General features: G+C 40.5%; 1 protein-coding gene across 1 annotated transcript in view; it reads left to right on the forward strand.

Annotated features, from left to right (window-relative positions):
• Nucleotides 1-22877, forward strand: part of GYPC (glycophorin C (Gerbich blood group)) — a 33238-nt gene that overhangs the window by 452 nt on the left and 9909 nt on the right. The gene's annotated exons all lie outside the window — the stretch shown is intronic.

The raw sequence follows: 22877 nt of genomic DNA on the forward strand, positions 1-22877 counted from the left end.
CTGAAACGGGGCTCTGCAAACTCTGGCACCAAGCAAAGTTGGGAACGTTTCCGCCTAAACCCCAGCTTAGAAAAGTTTCATTTGAATGTTTTTCCCTCCCCCCACCTTCAGGAATGAATTTACAGAGCATTTTGAAAGCGTACTGACGCTTTTCTAAGACAGTAATGCTGCTGCCCAGCCTGCGTTGAGAGTCTCAAGCTGTCTGTGTGTAACGTGAGACTCCAGCCACAAACTGACAGTCTATATTTAAAGCCACAATGTGTTTCTGCTCCTGGAAATTTAGAAACATGGGCTTAAAGACAAACAAATTGGTTCTTCAGCAAGAGAGGGTACAGGAGGGCAAGTCCTCTGTTTCCATAACTCTGCATATTTCAGTAAATGTTAAAAGAGAGAATTTGGCCCGAACGGTCAAGCGAGCACAGAGGCTCAGCTGCACTATGGTAATGTTCATTTTGGGACAGTATTAAAAAGAAAGGTGAAGGAAAGAGGGTGGGTTATGATTTGATATGCTGTGAAAAACTTGAGTTTTTGGTGCTGCAATATATCTTTTTTTTTTTTTCCCTATGGCTTTAGTGTGATCTTTCTTGTTTTAATTCAAGAAAGTACATTTGTTTTATTTTTAATAAATTAACTGCCAATAGCAGAATTGTTTATCAGACCATGGTGTCAAAAATGAAGGTAGAAAGTACAGACAGCCCTCCTGGGAGCAGCCTGCAATTCGAGATTTGATCCAGATACTGCTATAAAGATATTTGTTCTGTATGGCTGTAGACACTGACAATGTTTCCCAAACTTTGAATGAGGCACGCTGATCCAGCAGAAAAGACACAGCAAGCAGAATCTCTGGCATCCCAACCAGCAATTTCTAGTTACCCTTTAGTCCATTTTGCAGATTCTAACCAACAAGAAAGATTATATTTTATTCTGCTTCATTCTGCAGTTTAAAATATTATATTTTGTTTTCTGTTATAGCCAGGAAAGCTACAGGCAGGCTAATTCGGCATTCAGAGAGCTTGGGTTTGGCACAGATTGTGTAAATTACTGCTATTGGTGCTTTCCAAGCGTGTCCAGGAGGGTGGTCATGACTCACTGAGGTTCTTCTTGTGTATTGTGAAATATCAACAAGGGTCCAGACTCAGTCTTGTATATTTAGTGACAAGCTTGGCCAAGTGACACATCCAGGACCAGCTCTACAGTTCTGAATACATTACAAACAACCTCTCTGGCAGACCCAGGTTGTCAAACCACACCGAAGGCCCTAGGGGGAAACAGGAAGAGGAGTTCATGCCCCATGGGGCCTTTTGTCTCCTCATAATGAAAAAAGACAGATGCATCAGCTTCTCCTGGGTTTTTTTCCAATATGTGGACAGGAATTCTCAACCTGAACTATTTTAAGATCATATGATTCTCTCCATGAAAACAAATTGCTTTCAATCCAGCTAGGAGTATTCTGGCTGAAAAATAGTCATGATGTATTGTCTTTGGTTGGGGGTTTTGGTTTTGTTTTGTTGTTTTGGGTTTTTTTTTGTTTTGTTTTTTAATTAGATGGATAAAATTTATAGATTAGGAACAAAAGTTAAAGGGAAGTCTAATAATACCATATTTCTGTATAATGCAAGTTTGGTGCATTGATAATGGTTGAGGTTTTAAGGGAAGGTCTTTGGGAAAAGGGCCTTATTTCCTGTGAAAATTCCTGCTATTTTTGTAAGAAACAAGACAAGAAACAATTGAAAACTCAGTGTATTGACAGGCACTACGCAGCATGGACAGCAGATGTTTGCCAGAGAGGTAGAATAATTGGGAAAACAAATTTGCTTCATAGCCACATAGAACATCTTTGAGATGGGTGTGAAAATGCTTAAAATAATCATCAAAAACCTTTTGATACATATACCGAACATACTAATTCTTTGCTGAATACCTGCAGGTGAGACCACAGGGCAGCTGCCAACTGATGTAAACTGAACAGTGTTAAGTAACCTAATTGCACATGTACTTTGCTTATCTCCTTGTATTCACCCATGTCTGATAAGGAATTTTTATTCATTCTATAAATGCACTGTGATCCTGTCAGTCCAGGGGGGAGCACACACAGTTTCAGATTTTAAATATTCAGCTCTGTGAAGGCTGTAAGTGTATTCTACCTCTATATGGGGATGCTCCACCATCTCACCTTGGGTATTTCCCATGTCCAGCTCAGATATCCCCCAGATATCTGAATGGTCTCTCTGTACACATAACAGAGGTGAGGGGGACAGTAACTCTGTGATGCATTTGCTTCCTGCTCAGATGAACAAGCAGTAGCTGCCTGACTTAACTATGAAACCTGAGGAACTCCACAGGTTTGGCAGTCTCAATTCAGCTGGCAGCTTTTGCCCTCTTCCTGTTAGACTGCAGTGACCCTATTTTGAGGCAGTGGGACAGCTCGAACGAGGTGAAGGATTAGGACAATAAAGTCACCAAGTCAAAGGTTCAGCGTGGGGAGGCAGTGATCTGTGCAAAGCCATCTTTTTGGGTCAGAGGTGTTCACCCCTTTGGAGAAGGTGCTTGGCAATTTACAGGATTTCATCTGTACCAGCAGGCTGGGAATGTTTCTCTGGAGTCTCTTATACTCCAAATGCCATCTGTCAGAGGAGTTAGTGGTTAAGGAGAACAGTTTGTGGAGGCTTTTCTTCCTTGTCACCCTTCAACAGATAAGATCCTCTTCCTGGGGGGACAGCAAAGCAGTGTGATGTGTGCAGTGCAGAAGATTTGGCCCAAAAGGAAACCAAGAAGCAAGGCTGGTCCTCAGGCCATGGCCCAGCTGCAGAGGAAGGATAGAGGGTGAGGAAGAGGGTGAAGCAAAGCCTTCCTGAACTGTATGCACTCTCTCTGCATTGCCAGCTGCCCTCCAGCAGGAACCCAGACACTGCCCTGCTCAGGGGGGCAGAGTCTGGTGCTGACTTTGTTTTACAAGCAGGAGGTCTTGGCTCCATCAGCCCAAGCTTCTCCACCTGCCCCAGTGACAGAGCTTCTGTCAAAATGAGTCACGGATGTGTGGGCTGTCCTCTCAGAGGGGCTGAGACCTTGCAAAGGTGGCTTCAGATAAAGGCAGAGTGACTTCTGGCTCTAAATGGGGAGTGTGGTTCTGAGAACAGCCTTTCCACATCTTCAACTCATAATGAGATATATTTTGGGGCTGCAAACTGATTCTTTTATATGTTCCTCGAGCAATACCACTTGTCTTTCACACAGGGTTTGTGAAAAGCCTTGAATGAACCCTTTAGGTTTTTAATTGTGTTATTCACACCTTGGCAATATATGTGATTTCATTGCCCTTAATCAACAGAAGTGCTTGCCTGTGATAGTAAGTGATAAACAAAAACAGAAGCTATTGATTATGAAAATCTGGTCTTCATGGGTGAGCATTTGTACACAAGGAAACCTACAGATTATAAGAACCTCTCATTTTTAGCACAGAAATCTCAAAAACTATCCTACAAGTATTTATGTGAATTGAATGTTTCTGCTTGCATGTTTGTTTCCCACCACTGTGCATACGAATTGGAAAGTTTGGCTTTATATCCCAGGGCTCTCCTCACACCCATATTGTCTGACACATTTATGTGAAAGTCTAGGAATTGAAAGGCTCAGAATGCACCTGAAATTTCAGTAATTAACAGCAGAAATGTTGGCAAACCACTGAGCTGGGGAGAATAGGGAGGATGTCGACTCAAATAGGTTCTTCTGTTTTAAAATACACAATTTTCAGCATTGCTGAGCATCATTAAAAAAATACACATTAGATGTTAAAGATTCAGGTTGTGGCTAGTTGTGTGCTTAAGCCTGTTAATATTATAGCATTATGCAGTGTCTGCATCTCATTGCTGATACTGCTGCACCTTTATTTTTAGGCTCTTGTGTAATATACCCTGTATCCATCACTGTTCAAATGACTGAGTCCAATCAGCAAAGTCTTTTGTCAAACAGGCTTTCAGGACTGCATTGTCTAATGAAAATCTGTTTGTGTGTGTGCTCTGTGCTGTGCCTGTCTCTATTGTTGGGGAGGGATCAGTATTCCTATAGCATAGAGAAATCCAAGCCAAGAGAGGGATCTGATTTTGCTAGGTGCTGTACAGTCACCTCTTCTTCAAAAGGCTGTAAAGAGGAGAGATTACAGGTGGGGGAGAGAAATCACTGCTCTCCATGGACACTGCTAGTGAGTAGATGGGAAAAGCTGGGGTGGTAGGAGTTGGTTTGATTCCAGTAGATTCGCTGGTGCAACAGCTCTTTGCTTCCCACTGCCTAATTTTATAATGCATGCTCAGGAAAAAACACATAGCTCAGAAGTTATTTAGGAACTGGCCTGCTTGTTTCCCAAAGAAAGATCAGAAAACCTTTGAAAACAGCATTTGATATGAGTAGGAGCTTTGTTTACAATTTTTTGCTTCACATACAATTTGTGATAGAAAATGCATGAAAAGCCTAGATGCCACAGTGACAAGAATATAGGAACACCTTAGGAGGGCAAGTGTTCAGGCAGCAGACAATTGTGTTTTACTTCCTTAATTTTCTAAGTCAGATGAATTTGACAGCATTACCCCAGTAATGATCAGATGAAAAATTCACCAGCTGCTAAGCATTCTGAAAAACTGCTTAGAGAATGGAGAAAAGTATCACTTGGAAAAATCAGGGTTTGTTTGCCAACAATTTATGAACATGAATGGAGGAAAGGCCTCCCTTCCCTGGATAATTTATTTGTAACTGATAACTGCATCAAGTACCAACACTGCAATGCTATAACAGACATGCATCTCATAATTTGACACTGAAATAGGATCTGGACTCCTCTCTTTCTCGAAGAGTCAGCACAATCTAATTCACACCAGATTCCTGTATCTGCTATGTTAGCTTGAAAATCAAATGCACTGCCTGTGGTAAACTGATCCTTTATTGCAGATGTACCTTGCACGTGTAGTTTCACCAATGAGACAGCTGGCCAAGTGATTTTCCTCTTAATTAATCATCTCGTATGCAAAGGACGCCAGTTTCTCATATCTTCTTCTCTTCTGACATATGTTTCACCACAGGGTTCTTCCTGATGAAGCAGAAAACTTCACTAAAAATCTCAATGGGTTAAACTTGTTCTGCTGCATTGGAGTTTTAAAGTGATTTTTCTTTCCTTTCCTCTGCCTCTTTTTTTCATGTTAAGAGGGAAGAAAGAATTCAGTTATTTCATGAGGGTCTCTACCTCTTTTTTCTGCAGATAAGCTCTGAAACAGAGTTAAGCTTTTTATCACTAAGTTGCAGGGGGGCATTTGAACACACCCTGAGACAGTTCTTTGTTATTTTGCGTGATAAATGCCTATTTTACTGGGGAATACATGTTTAAAATACCTAGTTTTACGAGGCAGTCCACACCATAGAGGACATGTGTGACAAGTTCATAGCCATGCAGAATCAGACATCAAATCCTTACATATGTGTAGATGTTTACAGTTGTGAGCAGAGACTCTTTCAGTAACACCAAACCTAGAAAACGAGTTTGAATTCTGTCTGTTCACACATATATACACACAGAGTGTAAGTATATACAATGTACCTTATATCTGTATGCATACATACACAAAGACATGAGGATTTATACTCGCCATCCTTTCCACTACTTATATGGCTTAATTTGTTCAGGTTTGTATTCCTTTTCTAGCTCATCTGTGCTGGGAGAATTTGGTAGTTGCATCTTCAGGACAATTTCCTAGAAACACTGATCATATTAGTGTATTCATGCCAAAATTAAAGTTATTCTTCAAAAAAACTACCCTCCTTTGAAAACAAAATACTTATTCAAGAATCAATTCAATCCTGTTACATAATTCTGTGACCCTCTCAAACAGCTGAGAAGATTAATTTATGTTGGAAGAAATTTTACAGAACTGTTATTCCAGTTTAACCCTTTTTTTGGTAGGCAAACTTCTCTGTTGTTCATCTTGTTTTCTTTGAAAAGCATTCTTACTAAGACAAAAGTAAAATGCTTCTTGCCTGCTAATTGGATGTTCCAAATATTTCAGTCACTTAAGAAGGGATGAAAAAGCAGGTCTTCATGGCTGACTTTAGATAAACCAAATAATCCTTAGGTAAGACAAACAGACCACTTAAATACAAGTGATTAAAGAGTTACCTGTATGAATGAGTAGAGAGAAAAAATATTTCTAGTGGATGGTGAAGAGTTACCATAAAAATGTAGTCATCCAAGAGTTCAGGAAACTTGTGTACAATTTCAAAAAAACTGATGTTTAAAATGACATGCTGGTTTTTTTATATTTTATTTCTGTCTTCTAGAACATATTGTTGAAATCTGCTTGCAGGATTTTCTTAGCATGTATTAGGGCTAGAAGTTTATCAATTTATTATTAAATATTCTAGTCTTTTATTTCCTGAAACTTTATAACCAGCATTCATGAGCTAACTGAGGTTGCTCTTCTAACTGCCAGTGGTTCATGCAAGTGTAATGAGCACGTTCCCAGTCCCCTCCAACAAAGCAAGCAGGAAATTAAATTCTTGATACATCTGTGGCCTCTCTCACACCTGCTCTCTCATATTGTCTAGTTCAGATATCCTCTGCACCTCCTAATCCTACCTGTCTGTCCCTTTCTTAGCCCACCAGTAAATGGTGATCTCTGAACATTCGAGACACACACAGGTCCCAGCTGTTAAGTGCAATTTCCCCTTTTCTCTCAAGGACCTTCCACAGTCCTGCCAGTGGGAAGGAAGAAAAGAACAGGTCAGGAAGACATAGATCTTTCCCTGTCACCATCTGGGCTGAGGCTTTGTTTCCTTTGGGAGTTGCCCTCTCTTCCACTCTCCCTCTTGTCTATTGATTTCTCTTTGCTCTCTCATCTTCACAGATTGCTATGAAACAACACCTCCCCTCTGCAGATCTTTCCTGTCATCACAGAGCAATTTTTATTTATAACTGGGACGTGCTTTTTACATTCTGAATGACACGGCTGGGAGAGATGATGATTGTCTATCTCTCTTGAATTTCCATAATTATGTCAGTGGCCTTTGATTTTTGGAGTCGATTGCATAAAAATCCATTTTTCCCCACACTGAACTCATAGAGACCTTTTTTTTTTTTTTTTTTTTTTTTTTTTGGTTTAAAGAAGCTATGCTACCAGTTACTAATGGCAATTAACCCATTGATGGAAAGAGGGGCTCAACACAAAATTAGGCTGCATCTCTCTCTACAGAAAACCCTGTATAACATCCTGGGTACACCAGGAAACAAATCTGCAGTTGGGAACCAAGTTCCAGCTTCCCCTCTGCTTTGGGAAAAAAGGGGTTTTTCACTCTTTTGTAAAACCACTCAGTGTGCTCTGAACACTGTCACTTTTCCTGTTACTCAACCTATCCCTGCTCCAGTCATGAAGAAGAGCAGAGTGAACAACTTCTGCTAACATCACCAAAGCCAAGAAGAACCTTGGTTCTTAACCACCAGGTCAGAGAGAGGAAGGCCAGGTTGGCTTGGACTTTGCAAAACATGGTCTAGTGGAAGATGTTGCTGACCATGAGAGTGTGGTTGGAAACTGATGGTCTTTAAGGCCCCTTCCAACCCAGCCCATTCCATGATTATATGATTGAAATGGGGCTTGGTAGGTCCTTCTTGTGAAGGCTGTGTCCACCTAAGGTGAAGAAATGTATTCTTTTGAAACCTTGCTGATTGCCTTTGGCACTTTACCATCTCCCACTAAGAGCTGTCTACTCATAACACCTACAGCTCAAGCAGTAGGTAGTGACTGGACCCATGAACATCCTTTAAAAAGTGAAAAATACCCTTCTATCGTACCTTTTCTGAATAACTGAATGGATCTGGTTCCTCACAACACCTCTTCCCAAATCAACCATCCCACACCCTGACCCAAGAACCCACGTCTGATTTGTACTTGCTGTACAGGGGACAATTTGGAATTACTACAAATCCAAGCCATTACCACAAGGTATGGTGAGAGATGGAAGAGGTGGTGTTATACAGCCCCCAAAAGAAGCTGTTTTTTCATTCCTTTGGTTATCTGAGTCTTTCCTCTGTCTCCAGCTCTCCAATTAATGTCTCCTTCCTACTCATGATTAATAGCAAGCTTTCCACTCACATCCTTCCCATTTCCTCTTGACAAAATACAGTCTTCTTCATTGCAAAAGTGCATCCTTTTTACTTTGCTTACTCTGTAAATTTCTCAGGGCAGAATGATCTCTCCCTTCATCTCCTTTCTAAACAAGAATCACCAAATAATTATTTGACACTTTGGTGCTCATGTGGCACTGACCAAATCTGTCTTCCCAAGTTACCTCATCAAGTTGCTGATTCTGGATAGAGATTTCAGCCTCCTGAAGCATGAAGATAAAATGCAAAAAACAACCTCAGGTATGACTTCAACCGGTAATGCATATCAAGCTGGAAGGACTTTAGGGGTTTCTCCTTGAAAATATTTTTCTCCTAAATACATTTATTTTTATTCTCTGAGATAGTCTCTAGACTGTGGAGATCAAAGAGAGCTGGAAATCCAGCAGGGTTTTTAAGTGCATTAAAGGTACCGTGTTTCAAAGACACATGCCTGAACATTTAAGCACCATGGAAGAAATGAAGTAGCAGGTGGTAATACATGTAAACATGGTTGTTCTAATCTTAATACTTTTCAATTTGTCAAAGCCTAACTGTGTGAGAAAGAGCCAAAATAAAGGATGCTGTGGGCACATGCAGACACACATGAGAGCATAAAACCCAAGGACACCAGCCAGCTTTGGGTTTTCCCTTTCAGCCACATTTCTGATCTTGTAAGTCATTTACAAGTTACAAGGATGTGTATTTACCAGACTTATGTGGAACCTGGCAAATCTAAGCATGGAGTGCTTCTTGAGAGATTTGAATACAAAAATATAATTCCCTGCTGCACTTCTTTTTTTCTGAGGTAGAAAATATAAAATGCCATCCACTATAGAACAGTGGCATATTGTAAATGTCTGCATATTGTGACTATATATATAGAGAGACACAGTCTATAATGTACCTCACTTAGCAACTGAGACATTATATAATATTTTCAGGTGCTTTCACAGAGTAAAAGTGAGACAAAATAAGACTTTTTATTACTCCTAAAGAAATGAGAAAATATTAACAACTGCTGTCCACCAGATCTAACCCCTTTCCTATCATAAGTTTTTGTGCATGTTTTCTGTACAGCTCTAGCTGTAAGTTGAAAACTTCATCACCTAAGATCACCTGAGATCCTGACCTGTAAACAAATACTAAACTATTTCTGTGTCCTTCCCGTTTCTGGTGTTTCTCAGGAAATGCCTTACTTACTGCAAGCTGCTGTTGCAGTGCTGAAATATGTTGTTCAGATACTTGTACCCCAGAATTTGAGATTGCTCATACTGATTTTATTGGATTTTGTATCAGAATTTGCTGATTTCAGATCTTAAGTTTTAATACTACTCTGCTTCAAATGCCTTGGTTTAGCTCACAGCAGCCTTGTCTACTATCACCACAGATTTTATTGAAGGCAAAGTGATTTATCAATGGTAACTAGAATTCTTGTAGGAAACACTGTTGAAGACTGGGGGTAGTGGGGAGCAAATAAAGATAAACTGATCCTGTATGCTCCCAAAGAAAACCTCCTGCTGATTCAAGGTTCTTGCACATTAAGAAAAGGTGTCTGTGGCTCCTGAGCTCATTCCCCCTGTGGATTAATGATCCATAAGGGATTCTTTGTACCAAGGAGGAGCAAATCACCCCTCCTGCTTTTGGCAGGCAGGAACATAACTGGGGAGATAAATGCTTTTATATTTCTCTGAACTTTGCTGTTGCTCCTGGGTAAAAGATTTCCCTTCTGGAATCCATTAAAATCTGTGACTCTCAGACAAAGACTCTTCTTCCTCCTCCCACATTCTGTGTGAGATGCTTAATCTTAGCATCCTGGGGACATAACCATTTGTGAGCTGGAAACAGAGCATGAGCTGAGTCCTTCTGCTCTCAAGGTACCTCCTCTGGCTTCCTTTGCTTGTAATGAATGAAACCTTTCATTTTGACAGCCTCTGACTTGTGTCAGAAAGTTCATGACTGACTGGAGCAAACAATGGGTTGTCAGAGAGGTACAAAACTCTTTAAAATGTGGCATTGCTTAATAAATAAAGATCACCTTTAAACACAGGGGAGAAAGTGAGATGAGGTACAGCTGCATGACACTGTTTTTATGAAAAAAATTCAGCCTGGACTTTTCCTCCCTATTCCTCTCCATGAATTGCATTTCCTTTAAGGAAAAGGTCATGCCTTCTTTCCCAGGCTGTTACAAGCCTTCCCCAGACAGGAAGCATATCCTGTGTCCTGTTTTCTCCAGAGTTCAGCAGCAGAGCAGACAGGAGTGTAAGTTCCACGCTGCTGCTCACACTGTGCTGTTTTTAAGTGACCTGAGTACCAAATCTCTGGCTGAATCTTCCTCCCTCAATCGTGGTGCAGCCCCAGGGCCTTGCAGAGCTGGCAGCTGCTGAAGGTGGCCAGAGGGAGAAATACAAGACCTTTGGAGGTCTGGATGGCTATTTTTGTCTAATATGAAACTGCAGCAGCCACCGGGGGGAGATGTGGGAGGGGGCAAAGCACACGTTCTGTAATTGAAGATTGTGTCTGTGATTTATTCCAGAAGAGAGGGGTATATTTTCCTCATTGAATAAGAAAAAGAGAGTTGGAAAACATTAACAGGTAGCACATGCCATTTTCCACCCAAGTGATTTCCTTCACAGCTCACACCTGAGAAGATGATGGGTATCAACACTTCCCTGTCATGCCCTGCTGCCTGCAGCACAGAGCAAGGCCCAGGACTTGTGGGTGGCCAAGGGAAGTTTGCCAGGAAAATACGGATAAATGTGGGTGTTCAGCTTTGCAATTGATTTTGTTTTCCACTGCTTGGCACTTCAGGGCACCAGCTTGCTGTCTGTGGACATGAGCATCCATATCCCTTAGAGGATAATTTCCTCCCACTCCCTCTCCACTAAAAATATCCTTGGTGAGAGGAGATGTAGCAAGAAATGCAAACTCTGTCCCTTAACAGACACAAAGCCACGGCATGTCAGCTGTGGCCAAGGGTCATATGTCTCTCCAGACTCCCAGGGCCACACACATCTGTCTTTTCCATTCCCAAACCTTGCTGGGATAATTCCAATCCATCTTCTAGCTAATGGGATTTGGTACCAATTTTCCCTGTCCTTTGTTTCAGTGCCATTGCGTGATGAAGTGATGTTGTAGCATTACCAGAGCTGCCTGTGTGTCTCCCTTAGCCCTCACCACCTGTTAGGTTACACCAGCATTAGGAAAATAGACTTCCTTTCCCAGGGACAGTGCCACCTCTTCCCATCTGCTGCAGAATCCATGAAAAGTGATGGCCAATGTGGGTTTGATCCTGATGGTGCTGGGTTTTCTTGACTAACCAGGACTTAAAATCTATTTAATCTCTGCCCATGGAAGTGCTGCATGGAGCTGATGGACTGTCTTACCCACTAGAGCCAGTAGCAGGTGTTTAATGGAGAGTTAAAGCACAGGCTGACCACCAAGGGATCTGAGGAATGGGAAAGTTTTGAGCCAGAATTAGTAATTCAGTGTTTAAATGGGTGCCTTGGGGTATAAAAGCTTTTGCATTTACCAGAGTTTCTCATATGAAGTACTTTAACCTCCTGCTCACATCCAGACTCAGCATTGGTGGGACTGAGCCTTGTCTGCCGCTCTTCTTGAACGAAATCTTTTAACTTGTAGTTGAAAGAATTGAACCTTTGAAGCTCAGCAGTACTGAGTGCACAGCTGGTGGCAGGGAGCAGGGAACTCCTCTGTCCAGTTCTCCAAGGTAACTCCAGTGCCTGCAGGGGTGTGTGACCATGACTTTATCATTTTGTCCCCTCCATCTGTGCAGCAGCTGCCCACCCCAGCAGTGGTAAAGGCTTTTGTCTGAAGCCAGCAGTGCAACCCAGCACAGCACAAAGGTGCTGGCAAGCCTAGCCCCTCTCTTGGAATGCAGCCAGGGTTAGGGAACATCTCTGCCACCCGTTCTTCCCTCATTAAGCAGACCTCCTGCTTCTCAGGCAGAAATATCCAGTGTGAGGTCTTTAGGAGTTAAAGCCAGACTGCTGTGTATGACCCTTCTTTACAAAGCATGTGCATCTCCTAGAGAGCACTTCTTGCTGTGTCCTAAAGGGACTCTCAAGAGAAAAGGTAGAAGGACAATCCTTAGAGCTCCTGCCTGTGTGTTTAACACTCGTGGGTGCAACAGGGGAACAGGGAAAGACTACCACATCTTGTGAAAGGAACCTGATGGATTTGGAAAGACAGACATTCAGGTCTTGAGGAAGAAGGAATTAAAATTGACAGAGAGGCCCTGTGAAGCTGGGCCTGAGGCCTGTTTTATCCATTCCTTTAACTTTTCTATTTGATCTATACAGACAGAACCAAAAATATGCAAAAAGGAAGTGGGCTTTACTCCTCTCCTGTAATAGATACATACTTGTGTCCGAGCCTTGCCATGGCATGAAGTACAGCACAACTCCCCTTGAAATAAACTGCAGCTCACACATATCTCAGTGTGGAACTTGGCTCTTAAACAAAATTTAATGTGAGTCTGCTCTGGCTGAACTCTACTTATGACTTCATATTTTCCAGGGCTGTGCTACTGCTGTTGGCTTGTTCATTTTTCTTTCTTCTCTTTTTTTTTTCATTCTCTTTATAGTAATAGGTGTTTCAGTGGGATAACTTGACCTTATGAGACTGTTCCAAAGTGTACTTCTCTGGAGGCAGTGGTAAATAGTTTTGCTATATTATGAAAGTGCTTTGAGAATTTTTCAGGCTGTCTCATGACTGCTTGAGAAGGCAGACTTCTGCAACCTGTTAGGCAGCATCAACTAGTGAATTAAACTAGGAAGTTGGGGAGCAGAGAAGGTGGACAGAGGCTATATATTATGTTTCTGGCTTGATTCTATCATGTTTCTCATACTCATAAAATTGAGTTTTCAAAACTCACCATCAGCCCGACTGAGCAGGTGGAATGTGTGAGAGAAGTTATTTCAAAGGAAGCAGAAGCAGTTTAGCAGTGAGAGCTCTTGCAAATCCCACCTTGGATGTGAAGCACTTGGTGTTTTCCGTGGTGTGTTGGGAAAGTGCCCTGCTTTGAGCCAGCAGAGCCAGCAGTGGCTGCTGCTGCTTGGCCAGAGAGCCCCATGGCTGCTGGTGCTGCTGGGGAGGAGCAGCACCTCTGAAGGAAGGATGGCACAGGGAAACAGCTCTGCCTTGGGTCCGTGACACCTGAGAGAGGGGCCCGAATTCTTAGTGCATTCCAATGTAATCTTACATAGGAAATGCCAAAGCCAGCACTTTCCATGGCCTTCTAGAGCTACTGTAGTTCAAAGGAGTCACTGGATTCTGAATGTCTGGAGTTCTCTGCTCAGAGCACTCTAGAAGTTTTCAGCTTTAACCAGCTGCTTTTCTCTTTATGCTTTTCTTCTGGGGAACTTGTTTTTCCTGCATGTAGATTTATGATGTACTTCAACCACTCAACAGAGCATTCCTGCTTTTTGCCTTCTGTCTGCACCTAGCAAACCACTCTCTATTAATGGTAGTCAGACTACAGATTGACTTGGATCAATTTACCAATAAGTAAATAGCCCTCTAAGTAAACAGTAAATATGAGTAAATAAATAAATATTAATTGGGGGAAGGGGCTTTCATTTTGGTGAGCTGTTTTCTGCTTGGAAGGAAAATGTTTAGGAACAAGAATGCCCTTTGCTGCAGGAACGTAGTAGCCAGCTCAAATCACAGCAATTCACTGTTAGCTTTCCTCCATGGATATTTCATACACTTGGAGCAGCCCAAAGGCTTTACAATAAGTGAAAAATCTGTTGGTCAGAGAAGTACCATAGCAAGTACTGAAAACTACTAGACCATATTTCTTTGCTTAATGACACACATTAATCCTTCATTGAAATTTCCAGGGCTGTTCAAGCTGAACCTGGGTTTAAAGGTTTAAAATACAGTCCAAACTATACAAATGTAGCATTCTGACCAAAAAAAAAGGAGCTGGCAAAAAGTCTTAGCAATGTTCCTTTGTTTTTTCCTTTGCTGTTTAAATTACTAAGGATGTCATCTACAAGCTTTGAAATGGTTTCAAAAACATGGCATTTTTTAAATTGGTGACCAGAATATGAATATTATCCAAGTACCTACTGCTACTTCTGTTTTCAGTCCGGTTTCTCAATGAAATGAGTCTTATGTGTTCCTGCTGTCTATCTGTCTGCCTAATCATCTGTTCATCCATCTGCCAGTTCTCATCAAGAACTTTTGGGTCCACTGACCAGTCTCAACCAGATTTGAAAGAGAAACAAGGGCCTTGGAAATTATTGTAATTTTCCATATTGCATGAAAGTCAACACTGTTTACAGAGAGCCAGTCAAGTCAGCAGTAAAAAGGATTGCTTATTAGGAGATGAAACTAAATGAAGTTCTTTCATACTTAAGAATGTAGCAGCATCAAGTTTTGGCATGATTAGTTTCCTTCCATAAACATGACTCAAACTTAACCGGCAAAACACAGAGGGTAAGACCCCATTTAAGCACCTACAGGAGGTATCAGGCCCTTCTGACCAGGGCATGTTGAAAGCTCTGGAAAAAAGAAAAATGGGTCTCACTACCTCATAGCAAGGTTAAGCCCTCAGCACAAGCTTTGGAAAGGGATGGTTAAGAGGTGCTAACAGTAATGTTTGGGATTTATTTTCCCTAATTATAGACTCTAGAAATCTAGGCTTCTTTAAGCTATTCTAAGTTTGCTTATTGGTTGATGGGAAGCGAATTTCCACACCATACTCCAGGATTAACCTCACTGTGTGGAGGCTGAATAGATCTTCTTGCCAGAAGGCATGTCAGAACAGAACAGAACAGAACAGCTCCAGTTGGAAGAGACGCAGCTATCATCTCACCAACTGCCTGCTGGTGTCCTCCTGCAGCACCTGTGGAGACAGCTGAGCTGACACAGACTCCTTTCCAGCAATCAAATGTCTCATCAGGCTGGTTATTAGCCTCCCACCTACATGGTCCTTGACATTCATGTTGCATTAGGAGAGAGGAACATTAGCAATGGACTGTTAATGAATTTTGAAACAATATAATTCTGTGCTGAAAACCATTCAGTATATGGCTTCAGTGCAGGTCTTTTCGTGCTTAGCTCTGTTAATGTGTTCAATATGCTATTTTCCAAATAATTCCAGACAGTTGTCCAAAAATAATATACAAACGATCCTTTTTCCTTTTTTTCCCAACAATTATTGCACAATCTGTCTAGAATAGCTCAGATGAGTGATAGATGGTAAGGAAGTTTTGCTAAAATTCCTCAACTCTGTTCAGACAGCTTGAACTGATACATAAATGCTTTTCAGATAATAATGTGGCCTTTGTCATTAGAGCAAATATGCAAAAGATATCTGCATATTCATTGAAGAAACCTTGGGAAATAAGAAATATTGTTGCCCTGAGCTACTATTTGCCTTGCAAGTTTCTAAGGTGCTTCAATGTGTTTTATTTTCTTTGTTTAATGTGCTCAATATTCAAAGCATTTGGAAGATTGTTTCCACTACAGATATCTCCATTAATAATATTAATCTCATCTGCGCTCCAGGAAAGATCTCTGTGTCCCTGAAGAACATATGCTAAACAACCTGACATTTCCACTTCCAACGCACAGTAGACAGTGCCTCAGGCAAGCACTGGTGTATGAGCTGGATGGAGCTGAATACAATTCATATCAAATAGGCCAGGGGATGGAGCACAGAGAACTCCCATTTCCAAGAATTATCACCTGTTGGACTGCTTTGCTACAAAATATTGACAGTGGGAATGAGCATAAATGAAGAAACCTCTCTGTGTTGAGAAAATTATTATATTTTTCTAAGGGTAAGAGCCTGGTTCTACAGTCTTTGAACTCTTACAATATTATCAGGCTTTCACCAGTTTCCAGATGGTTTCTAGGTGACATTATGTGTAGTTTGATCATATAATCTGTAGTTTAAGCACAAAGTCAAGCTTTTTCATCTCAATGAGAAATAGACATTTATCAGCCTCAGTAGCACAATGGCTGTGTTTCTATCTCAGCATGTCTGTGTCCTTTAAAATGAGTTTTCTGCCAGCAACAGAGTCAGTGAAACACCCTTGCTTTTGGACCTATGCCTCCTAAATCCCACCCCCAGTATGCAGAGGCTCTCTCCTTCAGCAGCTCCCCATGGGGAAGGGGAGCTGCAGGGCCTCTGGATCTATGTTGCCTGATAATGGAAAGCTCATGGGCACCAGACAACTGACTGCTGTTAAACAGAGCTTAAAAATGCCGAGTCCTCGCTGCCTTTCCTTTGGTGCTGGGCTACTCCGGTCTCCCTTTTCTCTCCAGTCTGCAGTTTTCACAAAAATAGAAGCTGTCCTTATCTTTGCCTGCTCTTCCTTTAAAAACAGTTGGAGTTGAATAATGGAGTTAAAATTTGTGAAGGATAAAAGGACAGTCAGGCAGATAGCAGGAACAGAGAAAATCAGTGCAAAAATGCTGTTGAATGTATTTGATGTTTCAAATGTTTCAAATTCTACAAGTAGTTCTGACTGTCTTAGTTAAGGGGACTAATTTTAACTAATGTTTGTCCTAGTGCCAAATCCATAAATGCTTAGTGCCATGTCCATAAAAGAAGGTATGTTTCAAATGTAAACCAAAACCTAATCTTTAGAAGTTATTTCAGTCATAAAATCAAGCACGACAGTTTTAAGAAACAGCGATCACCTTATCCTCTTCTGAAACAATCAAAAGGCTTGAGAGTCAGGTCTGAGGCTGCTAGACCTGTTAGGTACAAATTAAAAGCTTGTCTTGGTAAATAATTACAAGCAGTTTAGCAGTTAAGATGTCTTACTGCTTCATGTAACCACTTACACAAGGGACTGGAAAGGAATAATCACCTACTCCAAGATCTTTTGGCCTCTGACTGTTCATTAAAAGGTTCTGACTCAAATTTTTATGCTTATGTTTTTAAAAGAAAACGTTTAGAACAGTGGAATATGCTGTTTTCATGAACCATTTCATGAGAATTACAAGATAAATATCAGCTACAGGTTGTGAGATGGGGTTTCACTATGTCGGTGGTCAGCTGCTTGGATTACCTGTGGTCATCTGCAACATTTGCAATGATTAATCAGTTATGCCAGCAACTCTGTTCAGCTTTGTCCTCAGTGAAGGAGCAAATGACTGGTTTGTTCCCATTTTGGTTCAACAAAAAATGAATAGAACTTTAAATTGTTGACTTGGAGGAAAGTCAGGCAGAAATTATCAAGAATAATCAGATTCACTGGATATTTAGTGTTTCTTTCAAAACCCCCTCAATTATAAAGCCTTCAAAAGGAGTACTCTGCTCTGATGAAGAGGGAAGAGGTGGGAAGAGGAGACGCAAAGGCAGGAAAATGTCCTGATCATGGACTTTACATGACAGATTGATTCATACTTCATTTGTCACTACTTCCTCAATGAACCAATTCCAGGTCAATTTATCTTCCCAAGGAAAATGTTGTATATGAGCTGGCTTTGACAGCTATAGAGGAAAAATGTAAATGATGGCCTGGTTACATTAACCTATTTCCATGGAAAAGTAAGAAAATTTTGCAGTGATATAACTATACATATGAAACAGACAAAATAGGACACAACTTCCAAATTGCCACATGCAGCACTTTTTTCAACACATTGGATCTTCTTCCAGGTTCTCACACTTCATGCACCTTTGTATGATAAGAAGGCAATATTTGCTCTTCAGAAATTGAGCAGCTTTCCCATAGGAGCATGGCAAAAACTGGTCACTGCAACATCAACAGTATTTCTATGGGGGCATTGACCATTTTAATACTCTTGCCAGATGGACTTAATTGCCATCAGAATTGGTGGCAATTCTTAGGGTTCAGCAACCCTGAGCAATGAAGTTAAAGTCTTCAGTAACTTCAAACTAAAAAAAAACAGTACGTGGTTGAAACTGTTCAAATTGAAAGGGGAATTTGAGGGCACTGACAGTTCTTTTTCAGTTCTTTTGGGGGATAAAGAGAAAAGTTAGATTAAAAAAAAAATCTGTGTGTTTTTTAGTTTATATAATCCTTTAAAACAAATTTTTTGTCTTTTTAAATTTGATATGTGGTTTTTATTTCAAAATATAGAATAGCTGTTCCTTTTAAAAGATCCTTATTATTTTTAACCTAAAATAATTTCCCAAATGTCATTAATATTTTCTCCTTTTCCCTCTTATCATTAAGGGATATCATATGATTACTTTTTGACAAGATGACTTTTGTGTATCTCTCCATCTCTGATTTTTCCCAAGACACAATGGCAAGTCAGCTTCACAAAAGAAGGAGAAACTGTGTGAGTGAAGCCATTACTACCACAAACATTCTAAAACCTATTTTCTCTTATTTACTTCATGACATTCTAGAATGGTCAAAAACTATTTTGCTAACACTGTATACTAGAATCATATGAGATTAAAATTATGTGACAATCTAATTAAACTAATTTGATAATTGCTTTTTATCCTTTCTATGTTAGGAAGTGTCAAAAAATCTTGAACAGACCTTTATTTGAATGAAACAGTACTTAGTCTGTTTAGAATTAATGCCAAAGTGCTTGTTAGCTGGAATAACAAGAGAATTGGACCCAGAGCATTTTAATTTTGTAGGTATTTTTAATCTGCAAGACGTAACTTACATTTTCAACACAGTCCATTTACTTGTCCAAAAGATCATGTGAGTGTTGTTGTTTTATGACACCATTATTTTCCTTATAATAATTTAGTACACAAGTGGCAGCCAAATTATTCTGTCTCTTTTCCAGATTGACAGATGAGGAACTGTTCCTTAATTTTGAAAGAACAGCCTTAATGTGTTTCATAGTCTAATGGGAGATGGTGATGACTTTTTCAGCTGAATATGTCAAATTGATGGGTTCAGGCTGATGACCCTTCGGGACAAGAGATGCCAGCTCTGGCAGTGCACTGCACACTTACTGTTATATTAAAATAGGTAATGAATTTTTTTTTTTCATTCAGAATGGCCTCAGTGTGATGCATCTGATACTGTAACGGGCCAGAGAGCAGCTTGAGCAATTAACATATTTCTAACATGAAGTTTTCAGAAGTTGGTTTGACTCATTTTTACAGACACAGCTGCAGTGAACCAGTTCTAACTATAGCTTGTAAATTAAATTGGTGTGCTAAGGTTAATAGATTAATGATTTTCTCATGAATGCAGTGTGTTGGCAAGGCACAAATATAAACCAAAGGGCAAGGAGGACATACCATAGTTGCATAAACAATGGAGGTGTTAAGAATTCATTAGTTTTTCTATATTATGTGTGTGATAAGAAAAGTCCTGCATCAGTGGAGAAAACAGGGACACGTTAGGACCTGCTTTTCCAGTCAATAGGAACCAGGACTGCAGAAGTGCATACAATGAACAAAAAGGTCGCCTTGGAAAGAACAGTCATGATAAACACATTTTTATATAAAGAATATTTTTTTAAAATTAAATTTCAGTAGTTATAGAAAAGGTTTTTAACAGCTGCAAAAGCTGCCTGGTAGACTCCATATACTTCTCAGTGCTTTCATAAGTTTATAATGTTTTACTGAACCCAGTCAAATACTTTAGTATCATTCTGAGTGGAGGCAATTAGAACCTCACCTAAGTTCTTTACATAAAAAAGCTGTCTTATTTTTAAATTACAGCTGTTTAAAAATAAGGCAAGATTAGTATTGTATGTTGTGCTATCTCTATCTGGCCTGAACTATGAACTGAATTCATGAACTATCATTCAGTTTGAACATCTCCCTTGTTTACTGGACATGCATGGATAGACAATACAAATGTTTAAGACAAAACCATTAAACATTTAATTGCCCAACTCTGAAGATACCTTTCAGCTTACAGATAGAGACTGCTTACACATGTGCACCGACTGCCTGCAACAACTCAGTATTTGGGGCGGTTCTGCAAAGCAGATCCCTGGGTACACTGTGATAAGGGTGGGTTGTTCCTCACCTGGAAAGTCCCATTAGCAGCGGATTTTCATAAAGTAATTAGGTGAGCTGATTCGAGATGAAATCTTCCTGTGTATTTCCTAGCCTGCATGCCTAGGAAAGCCCTGAGAGGGAAATTACTGCCTTAAGGAGTTCAACCATCATTCACATGGAGTGAATGAATTTCAACCACTTCTTATGCAATGAGATCATCATTGCATAAGAGAGATCAAAAGAGACATCAAGAGAGAGAATGGGTTGCACAAGAAAGCACTTAAAGACCTACTTGAGTGTAATTTAGCAGCCAAGGCTTTGTCTGAGATTGTAACCTAGCAGTCAGCAATGGAGCATCATGATAAGAGATGCTGGGGTTTTTAAGAATCAAAAGCACAAGCTTGTGGGTAGGAAGATCCTGAAAGACTGGAGCAGGAGCAGTGCTGCCTGACTGCTCTGAGTGGTTTTGAAACCTGCGTTGTCAGAGCTGTTTATCACACAGATAACTGTATATTCACTCAGCCTGACAAACTCTAAAATGCAGGATCAGCCACAGCTGCATGGGAATCATGACAATGTGAGTTGTAATCTTGGGCTTTTCATTCTCTACTCAATGCTACCAGCTTCAGTCTGGAACGTTATCTTCCAGAAATTGGAAAGGCCTTGAGAAGTTTGGGGTAAGGTTTACAGTTATACCATCAAATTGCCCTTGTGGATTGCACAGTAGAGATTTGGCAGTTCACACCAGTAGATTAGATCTATCCTGTAGGGTCATTCCCACACATTCCTGTCAAATGTGCCGAATGGGGATCCCTTTGCAGGTCTGGTTTTCCTTTCATGCTTTTCCTGTGTGTAAATCCATAGCAATCAAACATATGGGTGCTTAAATTGTTGACTAAGGTCCTGAATGCAGAACCAGCAAGAGTACAAATAGTGGACTTTTTTTCTGGAAACAAATTTAGCAGGCAAAAATGATGCCTGAAAATTAGAAAGCTTGAAGCTTTCTACAAGTTCATTCCATGTGTCACTGACAGTAGCCACAGAATCACAAAGTATTGTTTCCTGCAAGGAGCAAAATCTAAACTCTGAGCTTTCTATGCTGAATGGGAGAAAGTATTTGGGATGAATATGCCCCTTCCCATCACCATATAAATTGAACAGCATGTCAGTTGGAATGTCTTAACATAGTTAGGCTTCTAAAGTAGCTCACTGATAAGACTTGCATCTTATCAGGACTACCATTATACTTTGTGTTTTCCTTAAAGACCTGTTCCCTGGTGTCACAAAATCATGTCAAAACCTCACTTTCCATCTACAAAGAACATTTAGTCCTTGGCATTGTAAAGAAGAACTGGAAAGATCTGCTTGAATGAAGCTCAGATATAAAGAAAGAAAGTGTAAATTTAAGAAAACATATTTTTAAAGCCAGTGTCAGGATTTTGGGGCAGGAAATGATTTATGGCTTTTAGTGGTTCAGATTTGCAATTGATAGAACAAAAGAAATAATTACAACTGTCAGAAAAGTGCATCGTGAGAATAGGAGAGTGCTGAACCTCAAGCAAAGATTTTTGCTGCTGGACCTGACCGCTTCAAACAAGTGTTCCTTAGCAAAAATTGAAGGGGTAGATTAAAACTGGGGTTGGGGGGGAGGGAGGAACTACTAAAATTAATCAAAATCAAGTTTAATTGGAAAATTGTACGTGAAGAAGGTAGTTTAACAAATTTAGCAGGAATAAGTTATGGAATAAGCAGGATTAAGCCACTGGCTATGTTAATATGCAAGTCAGTTGCACTGGTGTGCCACCTGTGAAGCACAAAGACAGAGATCCGCTTGCAGTGTTGAAGTCAGGAATATTTCTGGGACTTTCACAGGCTGCTGCCTTCTCAGCAGGATGTGATTGATGAGAAGGAGACAGGTAGCAATTGTCATTCTATTGCAAAAATTCCTTATCTCGAAATTTATGAGCAAAACTGGAATTTGATGAATTTCAGGTCATGACACAAAAGCATTTCTTTCTCATCATTCTGGCTTTTAGAAAATACTTTCCAGCAGCAGACAATTTGATTTGCGTGTTCTGTTCTTGATTTGGTCAACTCATTCTGATGGCCAGAAATTTTATGAAAAACATGTTTCCCCACAGTCATTTGAGTTCTGTGTGTCATGGTAACCAGTGGAAGTAAATAATAAGAATGTTCAAGCACATTCAGAACCAGATTGTAGCTGGACAAGGGCCAATATAACAGGAAGAGGAGGCTTTGCAAGGACAATTAGCAACAGATAACCCAAAAGGTGTCCTTGAAACAAAGGGAAACAATCAAAACAGGTGCAACAGCAGCTATTGAAACACAGACCTCTGAGCACTCTGCATATGACAGAAAAGCAGAATAAAGAAGGTACAAGAAGGCCAAAGCCATTGCTGAGCTAAAAGTTCCTTCAGGAAGCTGGATGTCTTTTTTACCTCAGAAAGTGAAGATTCAGTCCTCAGTAGTACAGAAATGCACTGTATTTCTCACACAGACCGAGTTTAGAGAGGCCATGCTGGGAGTCCTGGCCAAGCAGGGATTCCCTTCTGGACAGCAGCCACTGTTCCACTCCTGCTCAGGGAAGATGGTCTCATTCCATCACACATGCCTTGCATGTTCCTCAGCCATATTTCAGGAAGGACGCCACTGCTTGAACCTCGAAAGCCAATACTTTCACACCTGCCTAGCAATACTGTAATATTACCATGAACCACATAGATATTTTTGGACAAAGTGAAATTTCAGAGACAGTGAACCAGGGATTAAGGGTCTCTCTGTAAT

This window comes from Taeniopygia guttata, chromosome 7 (assembly GCF_048771995.1).
Source record: "Taeniopygia guttata chromosome 7, bTaeGut7.mat, whole genome shotgun sequence".
In the NCBI taxonomy this organism is placed as follows: domain Eukaryota; kingdom Metazoa; phylum Chordata; class Aves; order Passeriformes; family Estrildidae; genus Taeniopygia; species Taeniopygia guttata.